The sequence below is a fragment of the Notolepis coatsorum genome (genome assembly GCF_963971535.1).
Source record: "Notolepis coatsorum genome assembly, chromosome: 12".
NCBI lineage: Eukaryota > Metazoa > Chordata > Actinopteri > Aulopiformes > Paralepididae > Notolepis > Notolepis coatsorum.
The window spans coordinates 107,355,419-107,375,650 of NC_140176.1; the positions used below are offsets into that span (position 1 = coordinate 107,355,419).

A 20,232-nucleotide genomic window follows, 5' to 3' on the forward strand; every position below is an offset into this window, starting at 1 on the left:
GTTCTGTGGTGGCCATGCGTTTGCTTCAAGCGGGAACTCAAAGCAAGCGTCGTTCACTTGACAGTCGCGGGTTCCCTGTATGGAATATTTGGTTCAATATAATGTCATATTTCTAAACAACATTAATAATTAACCGCCTGTCAAAATGATGAATAACTAGATCAAATTTCAACAGCTAAAAATGACATCCCGACAAGCTAGGAAATGGTGCATGGAGAGATACAGTATGCTCCCCTCAGAACAAACCATAACACTGCCATCATTATCAGGGATATACAGATAATTTGATATATAATATAAGGACCAAACGATATGTTTACATATCACGTATAGCCTACAGACTGAAATCGGGATATCCAATAGTCTATAATATCTTTGAAACTGAAAGGAAATGGCCCAAAAAGGACTCTCCTGTCGACACGCACAACCCTTGGTTAGAACGATTCAGTCACATTTCTTATTTACAAGCCACATCACAACCAAGCCGGAGGAATATGTCAAACCATAGTAACCATATATTAGGAATTCATAGCGGTATCGTGCCTCGAAGCAGGGAGAAGTGAGACTGCACAGTGCCGACTTCAGTTTTGTGGATTTCAAAGACTTTGTCACCAGAAGCTCTGGGGTAGAATGTAGTCTGGTGAACAACTCATTATCTGAATCACGCTGGGAGCTGAACACTTGTAGGAGCTGAAGTTTGTTCAAACTGTTCAAAAGAACATGGGCTAATACACTGAACTAACGAGCAGATACATTAAATGTAATTTGGATTTACATTAATCCTGATATTCTTACACTATAAATAATTTAAGGTGAGCATTGGAACCAGGGCCGCCTCAGGGGGTCGCACAGGGCCTCGCGGGAAGGGGGGCCTCGCACAAAAAAAAATAAAGAAATAAAAATTTTTTTTTGCGAGGCCCCCCGTCCCGCGAGGCCCTTTTTCATCACAGACCTAAAATCTAGTTTCGCTTATATGCTTATATATTTCACATTAGACACGTTTGTAGAATGTGTCTGACTTCCTGGCTCTGCGGCTCTGCAGCAGACATACTATTGGTTTCAACGAAGGGAGGGGTTACATCATGTGTACGCCGGCATGCGTCAGCTGCGTTTGACTATTTCGCGCGTGCAGCTTTGGAGGTTATGCTTAGTTATGCCAGCCAAAACGAAGAGGACGGTCATTCGGCAGATGGACTGAAGATGAAAGTTGTTGCATGTTAGACAGTTCAGTCAGGCTAGCCATAGGCAGGGACAGCTAGTTAGCTTTAGCTACGTTATAATATCGAGTGCTAACGTGTGGTTCAGTCGGGATAGCCATGATGATGTCGGCTAGTAGCTAGCTTAGCTAAAGGCTAACTAGCGTTAGCTAACCTAGAGAGAGCGCGTGCAGCATTGTTATGCCAAGATGAAGAGGACGGTCATTCGGCAGATGAACTTCGTCAACTCCACGCGGTTGTCTCCATCCTCTTGGACGTTTGGTGAGTTTTTAATGCACTCTATTCTATTCCCGCCGTGGATATATCTCTCTCTCTCTCTCGGGAGCCAAACGGGCCGGCTAGCTGTTGTAGCTAATGTTATATTGAGCCAAAGCGGGCCGGCTAGCTAACATAGCTAACATTATATTGAGCCAAACGGGCCGGCTAGCTGTTGTAGTAGCTAACGGTGTGTGGCCTGGTGTCAGTACCTGGCTACTCTATTTGCAGTTAGCCTATTTATCTGATGTCGGCCATTGGCTCCTTGCTACTTTGTTTTCTCTGGTATAGACCCTCTTCTCTTTGGATTTAAGTGTTGATCTTTGTCCTTTTGGATCTATGTATATTCATGTTGCCTTTGTGAAGTTATCTTTTCCTTCTGTTTTGTTCTTCCATTAAAAGTTGAATATCCTTTAGGGGCTCATCTTTGCTTATCTCTCTCATACATGCTCTCTCTCTAACACACACACACAGACATGATCTCTCTCTCTAACACACAAACACACATGCTCTCTCTCTCTCTCTCTTTCTAACACACACAGACATGCTCTATATCTCTCTCTAACACACAAAATGACATGCTCTCTCTCTATATATTTCTCTCTCTTTCTAACACACATATACATGCTCTCTCTCTAACACACACACACAAACAGACATGCTCTCTCTCTATCTCTCTCTTTCTAACACACACAGACATGCTCTATCTATCTCTCTCTCTTCAATTCAAATGGGCTTTATTTCACATTCTTGTATTTCTCCCAGTAGGTATGGGAGTTTTGAGTTATTGTCGATGTTTTCAAAGTCTCTTTGGGTGTTTGCAATTTGTGGGAAGTATGTCTTGGTATAGTGGGCAGGTTGTTAAGAAGTGGAGCTCGGTTTCCACCTCATCTTGTGTGCAGTGGGTCTGTCTTCGCTTGGGAGCCAGGTCTGCCTATGGCGGCCTTTCTCGATGGCTAGGCTGTGCTCGCTGAGTCTGTACCTAGTCAAGGATCTTTTTAGTATTGGGTCAGTCACAGTGCTCAGGTATTCTGCCACTGTGTACTCTCTGTTTAGGGCCAAATAGCATTTCAATTTGCTCTGGTTTTGGGTTGTTTCTTTCCAATGTGTCTCTCTCTCTCTGGCCTTGCTCTGGTGGAGGGTCAGGGGCATTGCCGGGTCTGTGCAGCGATAACACTGTATATTGACAGTAGAACGGGAGCTCTCTCTCGCTCTCTCTCTTGCTATATGTTGACTGTATCATGCCCAGCCTCGGGCAGCGCTATTATTTAAGAATATGTTGACTGTATGAAAAAAATGAAAAAGAAATATATATATATATATATATATATATATATATATATATATATATATATATATATATATATATTATATATATATATTTCTTTTTTTTTACCTTTTAGGGGGGGGGGGGGGGGGGGGGCCTCGCGTTTAAATTTCACACAGGGCCTCGCATTTCTCCCAGGTGGCCCTGATTGGAACACAGCATCACTGTATATACGGAGGATGTAAACAGAAGATAGTGCTGGATCATTTAAAGCTATTTCTACCTATCCATGGCAGGACTCTCCTGAATGCTCAAAGACAGGTGATTGGAACTGAAAGGTATACCTGGAGGTGAGGGAGAACGTTGAACCTAATTATAGATACGGTTCTCAAAGGGTAGAGAGGCCTCTCTCGGCTCAAACCCATGCTGTGTCCGGGATATGCAGCTCCTCATTAACTAGCCACCAAACGAATGTAAAGTTATAGAGGCCACTGTGAATATATAGCACTTCACACTCTCGGAAGCGAACTGCACAGTGTACGCTGTGGCGTAGGTTTCACTCGTTGTATTTCGGTACTTGAGAGTGACCCCTTTACTTTACATGGGTTTCGAGGCTAACTAGCTTGCAGCTGTCGGCGTCCAGCCGCGTGAGGAACAGGGTGGGTCGAGCGGAGACAGGGAGTATGGTGCTTTCACAAATAGTAGGGCTGACCTCGACTCGTCGAATAGTCAACTAATCGATCGAAAGGCGCCGTAGTCGAAAATATTATTTGATATCATTCTTTCCAAAAGCAAAGAGGTCTAGAAGCGGGGCTAACGCTAATGGTGCACATACCAGCGAGGCTAACTGCCTAAGAAAACGTCAGTTTTAGGTCTGTTCAACTAAAGTCCAAACTGGTCCGTCTGATGCAGACTGCATGGAAGATCATAGGGGTGAAAGGTCACCCATCCCTGCAGTCTATTTTTGAACAGGCTACTCTAAGGCAAGCCAATAGAATAGTCTCGGACCCCTCCCATGTCTTACGTGCCGAGTATGAGCTACTGCCCTCTGGGAGGAGGTTTAGAGTTCCACGCTCTAGACTAAACGGGTTTAAAAACTCCTTTATTCCGATCTCAGTTAAACTTTTAAATAGTGCCAGATAAATGGCAATTATCGAATAACCGATATTTGGTTGTTATATTATCGATATTCGATAACCGATATTTGGGTATACTATTCTAAGGGCTCGCGTCCACCTGCCTCATATTTATGACCGCACGCGTCTTTTTTCAATGTATTCCAATGGGGAGGGGCCGTATGTATTCCAATGGGGAGGGGCCGTATGTATTCCAATGGGGAGGGGCCGTATGCGGCCGCCTATAGGAAGTGCGCTGCAGTCGGCTTCTTTTTTCAGCGCCTTTCAGCTTTATTGTGCGGCCGCACCAGCGTTTAAAGTTTAAACTTGCTGAACTTTTTTTCTCACCGCATGCGCCCGCCCCAGTACTACCGGTCGCACTGCCAGCGTTTTTTCAGGTGAAAATGTGAGATAGGTGGACCCGGGCCCTAATGTGGTGTTGCCAGACATCCTGCTGTGCAGGTACTTTACTGTATCTTTTATATTGTTTATTTCCTCAGTTTGGAGTCAGTTGTGTCATGTCGGTAGTAAACAATGCAAAGTTTCACTTATCAAACTTCCGTCACATCAGAAACTCTCTGTCAACAAAAGCAGCAGCACTGTATTTTAATGCCATTATTATGTCACACTTAACATACTGTCTGACTAGCTGGACACAAGCCTCCTGTACAACATTACGATCTGTACAGGTAGTTTACCATCAGGCTGTGAAAGTTCTGGACAGGAAAACAAACAGCCACCACCATTGTTATAGCATAGCAAACCAGAACCTACTGAGCTGGGACAATCTTGTCAAATTCAAAGATGCCTGCCTTACCTATAAAATCCTACATGGCTTGGCTCCTCCCCCCCTCTGTACTTTCATAAAACAGAAAGTATCTGCTGACAGATATACCAGGTCTGTAGTCAGAGGGGACTGTGTAGTCCCAAACAGGAGGTCTGCTTTTAGTCAGACAGCCTTTTCTGTGAGAGCAGCCCACACCTGGAACAGTCTGCCAACACGGCTCAGGGAGTATCAAAGTTACATGTCATTTAAAACTAACTTAAAATCATGGTTGAGAGATGGTCAAGTGTGCGACCATTTTAACTGAGGGGTTGTATTTTAATGTATGTATTTTAGTGTATTGTAACCTATACTGATTCCTACTGTGTTTTAATTATTGTACTATGTTTTTTAACTGAGGGGTTGTATTTTAATGTATTTATTTGTATGTATTTTAGTGTATTGTAACCTATATTGATTCCTACTGTGTTTTAATTATTGTACTATGTTTTAATTATTGTTGTGCTCATGTCACATGCCCCAGAGACTACAGTTGAAAATTAGCCAACTTGGCTAAACTGGCATATTTACAGTCAAATGTTCCTTAATATGCACTGTCTCTGTATTTTAAACCAATAAATACAAATACAAATGTCTGTATGTGTCTGTGGCTGCAGTGTGGGTGTAAGCCCAAGACAAATGTCCCAGCTGATGGGACAATAAAGTGACTCTTGACTGGACTTGACTTGACTGTAGGGCTGAGCCCAAATGTTTGAACCTTCGTTCATTACGTTGGCATTCGAATTCTAAATCAACATTCAACATTTTAATTTGTAATAATTTACTTTTTTTTTTTTATACGATTTTTATTTATTTTTATTTCTATTAATTCTGTTTAAACCAATGGGGTTATCTTCACAGTTGCAGATAAAGATTAGGCTACACTAATATTATAGTATTAAACTGATGAGTTATATTCATTAGAAAGTTGATTTAATTGATTTTTTTGTTGGGCTGGGGCTTCTCCCTGGGTTGGGTCTGGGGCTGGAAAGTTGATTTAATGAAAGAGAAAAGACTCATTTAAATCAGATTAATCACTTTATTCAAATTGAGGATTTAGTTTGAGGAAAAAAATAAAGCTAATAATAAAAAAGAAAATTAATTAAAAGCGTCCGTTCGAAAAACACTGACGAAGTTCGAATCCCAAAAACAGGCTTCGGGGACAGCCTTACTTGACTGAAAGAGGATTTCACCCATCTAATGAACACACTAGTATATAGTACCCAAAAAATCTACGCCCGCTTGCCTCAACGACTACCGGCCTGTAGCCCTCACCTCCATAGCCATGAAGTGCTTTGAGAAGCTAGTGAAGGGCTACATCTGTTCCTCCCTCCCCATCAACCTGGACCCTCTGCAATTTGCATATCGCCCCAACAGGTCCACGGAGGACGCCATAGCCCATGTGCTGCACACAGCAGCATCACACCTGGACAAGAGGCAGGGGAACTATGTGAGAATGCTGTTCATCGACTACAGCTCAGCATTCAATACCATAGTCCCCTCCAAACTCATAGCCAAGCTCAGGGACCTGGGCTTGAACTATGACCTCTGCCAGTGGGTCTTGGACTTCCTGACGGGCAGACCCCAGGTGGTAAGAGCAGGCAACTGCACCTCCTCATCCATCACGCTCAACATAGGGGCCCCCCAGGGCTGTGTTCTGAGCCCCCTCCTCTACTCCCTGTACACACATGACTGCGTAGCACAGCGGAACAACAACACCATCATCAAATTTGCTGATGACACAGTAGCGGTGGGCCTGATCTCTGCCAACGACGAAAGGGCCTACCTGGAAGAGGTAGAGAACCTGTCACAGTGGTGTCAGGAGAACTGCCTCTCCCTGAACGTCAGCAAAACAAAAGAGATGATTGTGGACTTCAGGAGGTCGGGGGTCAAGGACTACAGCCCCCTCAGCATCGACGGGGCACCGGTTGAGAGAGTGAACAGTTTCAAGTACCTCGGAGCCCACATATCCGAGGATTTGACATGGACCACACACATTGACAGTGTTGTGAAGAAGGCACGACAACGCCTCTACTTCCTCAGGCGCCTAAGGAAGTTCCAAGTCAGTCAGAAGATCCTTAGGAACTTCTACTCATGTACAATAGAGAGCATCCTGACTGGCAACATCACCTCCTGGTTTGGGAATAGCACTGCACAAGACCGTAGCAGACTACAAAGAGTGACACGTTCAGCCGAACGCACAATTGGAGGGGGGCTTCCCACCCTCCAGAACATTTACAACAAGCGGTGCAAGGGGAAGGCTAAGAGAATTATTAAGGACTCGAGCCACCCGAACAACTGCCTCTTTGAACTGCTGCGGTCAGGCAAGCGATACCGGAGTCTTAAGGCGAGCACAGAAAGACTCAGAAGAAGCTTCTATCCCCAGGCCATCAGGCTGCTAAACGAACAATAAACACTATGCAACAACCATCAAATGCACACAGCACACACACCCACACGCACACACTCACTTAAACAAACAACACACTGCAGCACCCACTCTCCACACTTTAGATCACACAAACACACTTTATATTTATTGATAAAGGATTTGCACTACAACTCGTACACCTACTGTAAATTGTACCTAAATTGCACCTCATCCTATTTCTGCCTTGCACTATATAGTATTGTATATTATATGGTAACTCAGTTACGTCTACTCTGCATCGAACATTGTACATATGTCTATACTGAACACTGTGACCTCATTTTTTTACTTCTAATTTACATGCTATACTATGTTATTTTATTTCATACTTATCTTGTCTTGCACAGTCTCTGGAGCGTAACAGTAAGAAGCATTTTGTATAAAAGTATTCTGTACTTCTGTATGACAACTATTAAAGAAACTTGAAACTTGAGTATGTGTGCAGTATGCAGTGGACCAATTGCATGCTTTCGCAGAGGACAAGAAGCCTTCAGTCCACTCCTTCAGATTTTAAGCACCCCCCACAGCCCAAATGGAATGATCCCAAGAAAAAAAAAAATATATATATATATATATATAATATATATGTAATTCAGGGGGTAGTCGACTACCAGTCGACTATCGGCACATTTTGGCCAATCAAAGTCGACTATACAAATCCTTAGTCCTTAGTCAGTGTATCCTTTCGGCAACTGGCTTGTCCTTCCGCGTTCCCGTTTGGCGCTCTGATTGGCCAGGTCATGTGACATGTGCGCCCAATAGCGTGTTTGCCCATTTCCGCGTCGAACAGCCTGCAAACTACCTGGCGTTCTATCGCCATGCTCTAAGACAAACTCTAACCATAACCAACTTCGAAAGAGTGCCTAAGCTTAACCGTCGAAAGAACTTGCCGTCACGCTCTAAGACAAACTCTAACCTTAACCAACTTCGAAAGAGTGCCTAAGCTTAACCGTGCAAAAACTTGCCGTCCCACGATTGCCGCTCATGTCACATGACCTGGCCAATCAGAGCGCCAAACGGGAATGCGGAAGGACAAGCCAGTTGCTGAAAGGATTCACGCGTCGGGGACAGGCCTAATCAATAGTGAGTATGAAACAGGACGAGAGGGGGAGGAGCTTGAGGAGCAGCACATCACCCTCATTCACCTCCACTGGCTTCCTGTGTCAACTTCTAAATCCTCCCACTGACATAAATCCCTACACACCACCGCACCGCCCCTCAATACCCATCCGACCACTCTCCACACCTACACCCCCTCCCGGAGTCTCCGCTCCTCTGACACACAGGCTTGCTTACCATCCCACAAGCCAGGTTGCGGACCTTCGGGGACAGGGCTTTTAGTGTGGCTGCCCCCCCCCCCCCTTCTGGAACTCCCTCCCAATGGACATCCGCAATGCAAATTCTGTTGTCCGGTTCAAAAACCTGCTGAAGACCTATCTCTTCACCCAGAACCTATGGTCTCAGATGCTCCTGAAGACCTATCTCTTCCCCCAGGAGTCCCAGGCCCTAAGGTCTCAGATGCTCCTGAAGACATACAGTATCTCTTCCCCCAGGCCCTCTGGTCTCAGATGCTCCTGAAGACATACAGTATCTCTTCCCCCAGGCCCTCTGGTCTCAGATGCTCCTGAAGACATACAGTATCTCTTCCCCCAGGCCCTCTGGTCTCAGATGCTCCTGAAGACATACAGTATCTCTTCCCCCAGGCCCTAAGGTCTCAGATGCTCCTGAAGACATACAGTATCTCTTCCCCCAGGCCCTCTGGTCTCAGATGCTCCTGAAGACATACAGTATCTCTTCCCCCAGGCCCTCTGGTCTCAGATGCTCCTGAAGACATACAGTATCTCTTCCCCCAGGCCCTCTGGTCTCAGATGCTCCTGAAGACATACAGTATCTCTTCCCCCAGGCCCTCTGGTCTCAGATGCTCCTGAAGACATACAGTATCTCTTCCCCCAGGCCCTCTGGTCTCAGATGCTCCTGAAGACATACAGTATCTCTTCCCCCAGGCCCTCTGGTCTCAGATGCTCCTGAAGACATACAGTATCTCTTCCCCCAGGCCCTCTGGTCTCAGATGCTCCTGAAGACATACAGTATCTCTTCCCCCAGGCCCTCTGGTCTCAGATGCTCCTGAAGACATACAGTATCTCTTCCCCCAGGCCCTCTGGTCTCAGATGCTCCTGAAGACATACAGTATCTCTTCCCCCAGGCCCTCTGGTCTCAGATGCTCCTGAGGATCCCATTCATTCTGTTTTGTTCTATTTTGTTTTGCTCTGTTTTTATTCTGTTCTGTTTTGTTCTGTTCCATTTTGTATTTTGTTTCGTAGTCTAGGTCACCGTTATCCTCTCCCCCCCCCCTTCTATTGTAAAGCGCATTGTGAAAGGCGCTATATAAATTCAAGCAATTATTATTATTATTATTATTATTATTATTATTATTATTATTATTATTATTATTATTATTATTATTATTATTATTATTATTATTATTATTGAAAGCTTTTTCTTAGTTGTAACCTTTTATACTTGCCTTTGTGTGTTTTATCCCTTTTTTTGTATGTTTTTATGCCTTGTTTTTATAATTGCCTATGTTTTTAAAGCCTATGTTTTTACCCTGTAGCACTTTGCCATTTGGTTCCAAATGTAAAGTGCACCATAAATTAAATGTATTATTATTATTATTATTATTATTATTATTATTATTATTATTATTATTATTATTATTATTATTATTATTATTATTATTATTATTATTATTATTATTATTATTATTATTATTATTATTATTATTAAATTGTTCAGAAATTGAGGTTTTGTTTCCTTGCGTAGGAGGAGAGGCAAGCTTATAATCAGTCATGCCAGAGATTGTGTGGCATTTACTACACCGTGAGGGATGCAGGGAGATAATCAGCTCAGCTCAGAATCAGATTATAGTATAGAGAGTATCAGAGAATAGTAAGAGGGCCGGGCTTTGACTCTGCAGTGCGTGGTATTACCATAGTTAATCAAACAGAGCCAGACACTCACCTGGCAATCACACCGTTCACCCGAGAAAAGAAAGTACATTTTAAATGGTCTACGGTTATGCTTCTGATTTACACCCCAGATTCAAAAACTCACAAAGGGCCCATAGTTCTGCTGGATTTGTAGCAAAGATACAAGTTAGTCTTTCTATAATAACTCCATGGTGCATTTAGCAATAATTACCGTACGTGATTGCTTACATTCTGTATGGTTTCAGTAACAAATGTGTCTCTCTACATAATTTTTGCCAAATCACCCAGAGAAAAAAGGCTAAACCGGATCATAATGACATCATGGTCGGAGTGATGTGCAGAGATGCAGTCTATATAAAGCTATCTGCAGTTTTGTTTGAAAACTATTTTATAACACTGCTGATTGTATTTTGCACTTTGTATGTCTCTGGCTACCATTTCCAAGCGGTAGAAAAGGATGAGTTTGCTTTGTGAAACACACCAACACCTAGACACTCAGTGTCATACAGACTTCTGCCAAGGCCTAGCAGTCATTACTCTCAGCTGCAACGTTTTACTGGGTAGATGATAAGAGTTGCCAATTATGGTCAGTCTCAACAGACCCAGGCTATAGGGAGGTGTAGTGGTTACGTCATTGTTGTTTCCGGCGCGGTCCACCCTCCTTGAAATCGCAATGTATTTCCAATGGACCCATTTTTAAATCGTCTCGTTTAAAACAAATAAACCATGAACATTGGCATGGTGTACCTTTCTGTGTGTATTCATTGATTGATTGATTGAAAACTTTATTAACAGCTCAATTAACAGCTTTAGTACAGCTCAATACATACACTTGTTAAGGGGATGCAGACCAGAGAAAGACTTTCGTCTAGTTTACATCAGGGTCCCCCATTTTCAATTCATCATAACATATATGACATACACGACATACAGATAGCCAGTACTGCTACATCATCTATACATTTATGACATACCAGATTTGCAAATACATTACTGTTTGTGATACAAAAAGAGTCCAGAAAAGAAAGTATATACATTTGACGTAGAAACTGTACATTGGAGGAGGTTGGGTAGGTCGGATGGGAGGGGGGGGGGAACTGTACATTGGAGGTGGGTGGGGTGGGGGTTGGGTAGGAGGGGTGGGGGGGGGACACACTGTACAACTGTACAAGCTAGCTAGCACTGTTCATCCACAAGCTATAGCTCAACATGAAAAAATTCGCAATTAATCGTAAAAGTAGCTAAATAATAACGTTTATGTTTTCGTTCACTGAGGAACTACACTTCAGTCTGACGCTACTGACTGACGTCACCACAGCGTAGACTCCTGGCTGTATTAGGCGACAGGCGTTCTACTGGTAAGTGTAGTTCTTTTTTAACAACAAATTAAAAACATTATAACTAACTTTATTTCAACCAAAAATGCTCAAACAATAATGTTAGTGATAGAAGGGAACTCATTTTGTGCAAAAATGGAAAGCTTGCCAATGTTCATGAGGCAGAATTATTACAATAGCCGATAATACATTTTCCCAATGATAAATCCCTATATGGGTGGACCACGCGGGAAACTAAAGTGACGTCAGACTACACCTCCCTATAACGCCATATGGAAGAAAGGTCACAGGGTCAAAGGTCACAGGGTCACCGAAATCAACAGGTCTATCTTTCAAGGGGTCATGAATTCACAGTAGATACAAAACTAAAACAGCATACTGTAGAACTAACGGGTTAAGAGATGCACTCTGTGCTAGAGGAAAGGTCATGAGGTCACCAATAAATCTCTTCCTCTTGGGGTCATGAATGTGCACAGCAAATCATTACTTTTTGAGATATCGTGTCCTCAGTTTGGCCTGATGGTGGCGCTAGAGGAAAGGCCATGGGATGACCCAAAAGAAATAGGTGTGTCATGAATGTTCACAGCAAATGTTGTGACTGTTGAACAAATGGGTCTCTTTTGAAAAACGCACTCGTTTGAAAATGTTTGGCCTGATGGTGGCGCTAGAGGACAGGTCAGGAGGCACTAAAATCCATGTCTCCTCATATTGGGGTCATGAATGGACACAGCCAATTCCATGGCAATTCGACCATTACCTTTGGAAATAACTCATTCATGGGACTTATTTACGGAGAGCTCATATCCCATAATGTTAATCACATATCCCATAATGTTAATAACCACTTAAGGATCGGACGGCCCGGATATGCACTTGTGTCGCGGCACTCGTCTGTCGGGTCCGGGCTGCGTTTTCGCAATACATTGTTGGAAAGTTGAATTTGCCGCCTTTCGATCATCACCACACTCAACCTATTGCGGGATTCCATTCTCGAGTTACAAGACGAAACATCCGGCGAGCGTCATTTGACAAGCCGTTCGGACGATTGACCTCGTCCGGTTGTGAACGGTCCTGAACTGACCAGTCACCGCTGAGGGCGAAAATGATTGACCACCATTGTAGCCAAGGAGCGTCTGCTCCGAAAGAGATCCCAGACAGGCGCTGACAGTGGGGGAAGGTGACACAAGAAGACGAAGCAGCCCATTTTTTTTGACGAGAGCCTCTGAATGAATGGGAGCGGACGGCCATTTTGGATAATCATGCCGAATTTTTACTGGTACACACGTTACAGAAACCTTTGCAAAACGTACATTTTGTGGTGGGAGTAGTGGGAGTCGAGCTGGTCAGACTAGAGGTGATGGCAGAGAGATGGCAGAGTGATGGCAGAGAGGGGGATGAGAAGGAAGCTGGCTGCTATCCTGGAGAACCCCTCCCACCCCCTCTACAACGAGCTAGTCAAGATGAGAAGCGCGTTCAGTCACAGACTCAAACCCCCCCGACACTCAACTAACCGCCTCGGACAGTCCTTCATACCAGCGGCCTCCAGGCTCCACAACAGGGGGCAGCGACTAGCGGCCTCCAGGCTCCACAACAGTGGGCAGCGACTAGCGGCCTCCAGGCTCCACAACAGTGGGCAGCGACTAGCGGCCTCCAGGCTCCACAACAGTGGGCAGCGACTAGCGGCCTCCAGGCTCCACAACAGTGGGCAGCGACTAGCGGCCTCCAGGCTCCACAACAGGGGGCAGCGACTAGCGGCCTCCAGGCTTCACAACAGTGGGCAGCGACTAGCGGCCTCCAGGCTCCACAACAGTGGGCAGCGACTAGCAGCCTCCAGGCTCCACAACAGGGGGCAGCGACTAGCAGCCTCCAGGCTCCACAACAGGGGGCAGCGACTAGCGGCCTCCAGGCTCCACAACAGTGGGCAGCGACTAGCGGCCTCCAGGCTCCACAACAGTGGGCAGCGACTAGCGGCCTCCAGGCTCCACAACAGTGGGCAGCGACTAGCGGCCTCCAGGCTCCACAACAGGGGGCAGAGACTAGCGGCCTCCAGGCTCCACAACAGTGGGCAGCGACTAGCGGCCTCCAGGCTCCACAACAGGGGGCAGAGACTAGCGGCCTCCAGGCTCCACAACAGTGGGCAGCGACTAGCGGCCTCCAGGCTCCACAACAGGGGGCAGAGACTAGCGGCCTCCAGGCTCCACAACAGGGGGCAGCGACTAGCGGCCTCCAGGCTCCACAACAGTGGGCAGCGACTAGCGGCCTCCAGGCTCCACAACAGGGGGCAGAGACTAGCGGCCTCCAGGCTCCACAACAGTGGGGGGGGACGGCTGCCAGACATCCAACTAGAACTACTAGGAACCTAAAACACCACCTTATGCATACAGCACCTTACAGTATGTGAATACTGTATATTTAAGTTAGTTAGATAGTAAATTATATTGACTTGTTATTTTGTTTACACTGCTTTAACCCCCCCCCCCCCATGCTGCTATGCTGCCTGAATTTCCCCAAGGGGATCAATAAAGGAATATCTTATATTATCTTATTTTCCGTGGGATTTTTATAGACTTTGGACGTGTACTACATAATACGTCAGGCTATGGAAGCATTTTCCAGCTCCTACCTCTCAGCTGGAACTTAAGAACAGGCATCTGGCAACCAGTTAAAATAAATGTGAGTACTGTTACTCATATCCCATAATGTTAAACTCATATCCCATAATGTTAAACTCATATCCCATAATGTTAAACTCATATCCCATAATGTTAAGCTCATATCCCATAATGTTGAGCACATATCCCATAATGTTAAACTCATATCCCATAATGTTAAACTCATATCCCATAATGTTAAACTCATATCCCATAATGTTAAGCACATATCCCATAATGTTAAACTCATATCCCATAATGTTAAGCACATATCCCATAAATCATATGCCATAATGTTAAACTCATATCCCATAATGTTAAATTCATATCCCATAATGTTAAACTCATATCCCATAATGTTAAACTCATATCCGATAATGTTGAGCACATATCCGATAATGTTCAACTCATATCCCATAATGTTAAACTCATATCCCATAATGTTAAACTCATATCCCATAATGTTAAACTCATATCCCATAATGTTAAACTCATATCCCATAATGTTAAACTCATATCCCATAATGTTAAACTCATATCCCATAATGTTAAGCTCATATCCCATAATGTTAAACTCATATCCCATAATGTTAAACTCATATCCCATAATGTTAAGCTCATATCCCATAATGTTAAACTCATATCCCATAATGTTAAACTCATATCCCATAATGTTAAACTCATATCCCATAATGTTAAGCACATATCCCATAATGTTAAGCTCATATCCCATAATGTTAAGCTCATATCCCATAATGTTAAACTCATATCCCATAATGTTAAACTCATATCCCATAATGTTAAACTCATATCCCATAATGTTAAGCACATATCCCATAATGTTAAGCTCATATCCCATAATGTTAAACTCATATCCCATAATGTTAAACTCATATCCCATAATGTTAAACTCATATCCCATAATGTTAAGCACATATCCCATCATGTTACTGTTGGTTCCTGTAACTCCTCGTGGAAGCATGCCTGTGACTGTACAGATTGTTATCGTGCAGCTTGTCAGCAGAGCGCCTCTTTCACATTCCTCCCCTGGAGGGGGAGAGCTTCTCAGTACTTCCCTGACATCTGAGTTGCATGTGTGACGTCACTAATATCAGATCAGCGGTTCTCAAACTACGGGTTGCGACCCAAAGTGGGGTTGTGGGTAGGTGACAGTGGGGTCGCGCATTGGCAAGTCATTTTATTTTTTTTATGTTCTGGCAACATATTCTGGCTAAATATGCCTCGTTTTATAAATGTGTATTGATAACATAGTGCTGTAATAAAATTTTCTAATAAATATGCATGATCAAGTTCAACAACGTGTGCTTTTATTTTGATATTCCTTAATTCCACGTTGAAATTACACGATGCATTAATTGTGGGGTCACCAAAAAAATTCCTAAATAAAATTGGGTCGTTGTATAAAAAAGTTTGAGAACCCCTGACGTATATATTGGGTATATTTGTAGTAACATAAGCCCTTTATCTTCAGCAGACAGACCGCTAAGTAAAATATAAGCTGTTGATTTGGGATTCCTAGGTAAATGTCAACGGGTGCTTGTTGCAAATCTGCATAATTCAACGATCTCAATGAGGGTGAAGGTGTAGAGATGCCGCACAAAGCCATTCTCAGTAGTTTAATGAACAATTTGGTGGAAATGTATACAAATTGTTATTCAGTATAGAACATTTGGGTGTAAAATATGTCCTGAGGGGATTGTTAACCCTTTCACTGCCACACAAGAGCCGGTTAACCCTTTCACTGTGACAATACAGAAGGTTAGCCCTTTACTATCACACAAACCGACGGCGATGCTCCATCATTAGCATCGCCGTCGGTTGTGTGATAGTAAAGGGTTAACCTTCTGTCGTGTGGCAGTGAACGGGTTAAGGGTTACTGTTCGCTCTCGAGCAGCTCTCTGCATAATTCATGCATCATTTCCTGCCGCCACGCACCAGTGGCTTCCAGGATTGCCTCATCACTGAAATTGAAGCGTATGTTACTTAACCGATGGCGCAAATGAATGTCACTCCTGCCACATGTGCTGGCCACCTGTCTGGCTCAGATGCCATGGATGTACCTGTTAGCTTTAGTTTAGGCGAAGGAGCGTGAAATAGCAACGAACGTGACGTCTGGCGACGGTGATCATCAGTGACGACTGTAGGCTTTATCGCCACCTGGCTGGGACTAGGGTTGGGGACCGAATCCGGTACTTTTAAGGGTATCGACCGAATCACGTCGGTACTACCCAAGTACCGATTCACGTGAGATCCACCGGTGCCACATTTCGGTACTGTCAATTAATTTTTTCAAAATAATCTTTTGACGCCAACGTTTAGTTTACCCGCAAAATGAAACCTATGAAGTGTGCCGCACATTGACGTCAACGTTCACGCGCACAATACACGCTTACACTTGATTCAACAACAACAAAGTAGTCGGGGCAATGTGTTGTTAGTTACACTTTACAAAGCTAGATGCAGACAACGCTTGCTGCAATATTATATATATATTAACAAATTGTTCTAAATAAATAATAATGATAATAAATCATTTGAAGTTTGGAATTTTCTTTTTTACAACTGAGGTAGGTAGATTACACATTTTGAGACTAAAGTACAGAAAAAAGGTACCGTTGGGTACCGGTATCGATTCACAGGTACCGGTACCGGTACCGGTTCAAATGTGAACGGTACCCAACCCTACCTGGGACGCCAAAAAGCAAATCGCAGATCTTATGTATACCGACATATGTGACCGGGCCCAGCGGTAAGAGACTGATGTCTGGAAGTCAGATCGCGAGAAAATGAATGAACACATTATTTCCCTTTTTTTTTTCAGCCACTGAGCTCATTCAGCACCTTCTTGAGATCAAGTGTACACAAAAAACGAAGAAAATGAATAAAGGCCAGATGATTTACAGGGGCTTTTGTAGATACAGTACTGAATTTTGCCATCCGGACACATGCAATTTGAAATATGAATATAGAATATAGAATAGCAGGCCTATACATGACCACCAGGATTTAGTACCACCAGGCGCCCGTTACAGGGCAGCAAAGACCGTGAATGAAATCTACTGTAAGTACAGTTACTTTTGTATGTCCATAACTCCGCCATTTTTCACTAGATTGCCATGCGTTTTTTTCTTCTAGATGTTCACAGAAAGGTAAAGAAAAGGTAAAGAAAAGGGGGCGAGGACCCAGTACTCCATCACTGTCAAAACAGGCCCATAAAACCACCAGCCTGAAGGAGGAGATGACAGCTCACACACCCCGGCAGAAGTGATCTCTGACGGATACCAGGGATGCGTCTCTACAATTCGTAGCCGCATTTCTGCAGACCCCTCTCTGATTGGCCGAGCGCGCGCATGCGCATGAGCCGCGACAAGCTCCTCTAGCCGAAACTCCGTTAAGCTCCAGAGAGAGAGGCTGAAAACCCACAGTTGTTGCCCGACGGATGGGAGCCGAATCCCGGATCAGAGTTTTCTGATGAATAGCCCCAAAACATGGAGGTCGCGAACGCAATTTATACGCATGGAAGTATTGATTACGCCATAACGAATCATTAAAAAAATATACCGTTAACTGGAATATGTTGTGTGTGCCTTTACACATATGTTGGATAGGATTATGTAATTGGTTTGTCATTAAAACCAATAATAATCGCTCGCCAGCTTCGCTGACCAGAGCTCTCTCAGATTCAAAATTTTTATTAACATACATGTTTCGGAACCAATGTGTAACTAGACAGTTACAATATAACATTTATATTAATTACCCCAGTTAATGCCTTAAGAGAAAGAGTCTGGTGGTCAATTGCTACGGAAGTGTATACTAATAATAACTAATTCCTTGGTCAATAGAAGTCTCTGTGATACTTTCTGAATATGATTTGGGAACATCAAATGGGCAGGCCGCGAAATAACAACGTTACAATGTACAGTTTCTGACAGCTGGCTGTGTTGTGAAATGTGCATAACGTTATGAATAAACCGCGAAGGTAGTACATTTCCAATCAGAGAGGGGTCTGCAGAAATGGAGCTCAACCAATCAGAGAGGGGTCTGCAGAAATGGAGCTCAACCAATCAGAGAGGGGTCTGCAGAAATGCGGCTACGAATTGTAGAGACGCACCAGGGATAATTAGCACCCGCCCCCTCCCCCGCCCCCTCCCCCGCCCCCTCCCCCTGCTCATTATCCTAACAAACATCCCATAACAACAGTGGATTAAACATTCACCACTGTTCCAGCAAGGCCTGATAATACAGAATACATCTCGCGTTTGTCTCGCGAGGCGAGAACCTCTACATGAGAGCAGACTGACAGGTATAGGTTTGATTTGATTTGAAAAGCAGTAAAAACATATTTACAGCAAATCGAGGATGTCACAAGAAAGTCGTGGGACTTATTTCCATTGAGGTCCCCATACAATTAACAGTTAATACGTTAAAGATTAGGGATGTCCGATATTATCAGCCTACCGATATTATCGGCCGATATTGGCATTAAAATGTAATATTAAAAAAAAATTCTGTATCGTTTTTCAAAATGTTTTTTTTTTTACATTTATTTACTTTATTTACCCAGGCAAGCAAGTAGGAACACATTCTTATTTTATTTATTGTCAAAAATATGCATAATGTTGTTGTGTTAATTCCATGACAAGAGATATGTAATGTTAATTACCTGAAATTATTCAGTTTTTTTGGGGGGGGGGAACCCTGCATATATCGGTATCGGTTGATATCGGTATCGGGGTTGGACAATATCGGTATATTAGATATCGGTAAAAAAGCCAATATCGAACATCCCTATTAACCCTTTCACTGCCACAGGACAGCCGGTTAACCCTTTCACTGTGACAATACAGAAGGTTAGCCCTTTACTATCACACAACCGACGGCGATGCTCCATCATTAGCATCATTAGCTAATGATGCTAATGATGGAGCATCACCGTCGGTTGTGTGATAGTAAAGGGTTAACATTCTGTTGTGTGGGCCGTGAAAGGGTTAAAGATACATTACAATAGGCGGCTGGGTGGCGCAGCGGAGATTGCGCTCGTCACCAATGCGAGAGACTCCGGTCTCGAATCCGGGTGTCAGCATTGCCTCCGGCTTGGGCCAGCCGGCATACTAACTCGTTTTGGCTGAGTTAGCGGAAGGGAAGTCGATGGGTGGTAATCTGGCATTGTGGACAGCGACTCCTACAGGTCAGGTCAGGTCACCTGCACAGCAAAAGACAGGAAGTGGTGAAGGCAGCGTGACCTCCCACGCGTTACACTTCACCAATGAAGTGTCAGGTGAAAAGAGAGCCGCTGGCTGTCTCTGCATGTGTCGGAGGAAGCATGTGGTAGACCTCAGGGCTCCCTTGACCGACCAGTAGGGGGCACATGCGCACAATGACCAGGTATGGGAGGGGGGAATTGGCATAACGACTAAATTGGGATGGGAGGAAAAGCACCGAAAATCAGGCGGAGAAAAAGAGGATACAAAAAATAAAAAAAAATAAAGATACATTACAATACAAAAAACATATGAAATATGACATATACCGTACATATACACAACAACATGTGCTCCCTCTTTTCTATGCTAATGACCCTCTATAGGGGAACCTTTTCTAAAATACCAGCTTTTATCTGCTGCTTAAAATACCTCAGATCGGGTTGTCAGTTTGACAGTGATGTCGAGATCGTTCCACTGTGTGGCACCTATGTATGTAAATGAACCCTTTCCCACTTTACTGTTAAAAGCAGGATGGCTCACATCTGCTACACTGGCGGAAAGAAATGGTGAACTTCGCTTGGCCTCAAGGGTCACACATCAGCCGTTCTCTTTGGTCCGTCACACTCGGTGCGTCTCCAGGAGAGAGACGCTGGATGTTGCCGTGTTATTCATCCCGTTGCTAGATAATAATAAATACACGTTTAAGTACTAAAGTGAGATTGACGTACTGTGACTTTAAGTCTCACCCCATTCACCGTACGTCTCTCCACGAGTGCTCTCTGACGCTCTCTGGCAAAGAGCGGTTAGCAGAACTGAGACGGAGATTCTGAGGACGAATTGAACTGTTCCCTCTTTATATAAATCTATTTCTCTCTCACCATACAGTTCTGTTTAACTCTTCCCTCTTTATATAAAATC

The 20,232-nt window shown here is 43.9% G+C and overlaps 1 protein-coding gene across 1 annotated transcript in view; it reads right to left on the reverse strand.

The window, feature by feature from the left end:
• The window catches only part of slc45a2 (solute carrier family 45 member 2), a 298,180-nt gene that overhangs the window by 276,769 nt on the left and 1,179 nt on the right, over positions 1 to 20,232 (reverse strand). The window lies entirely within an intron of this gene.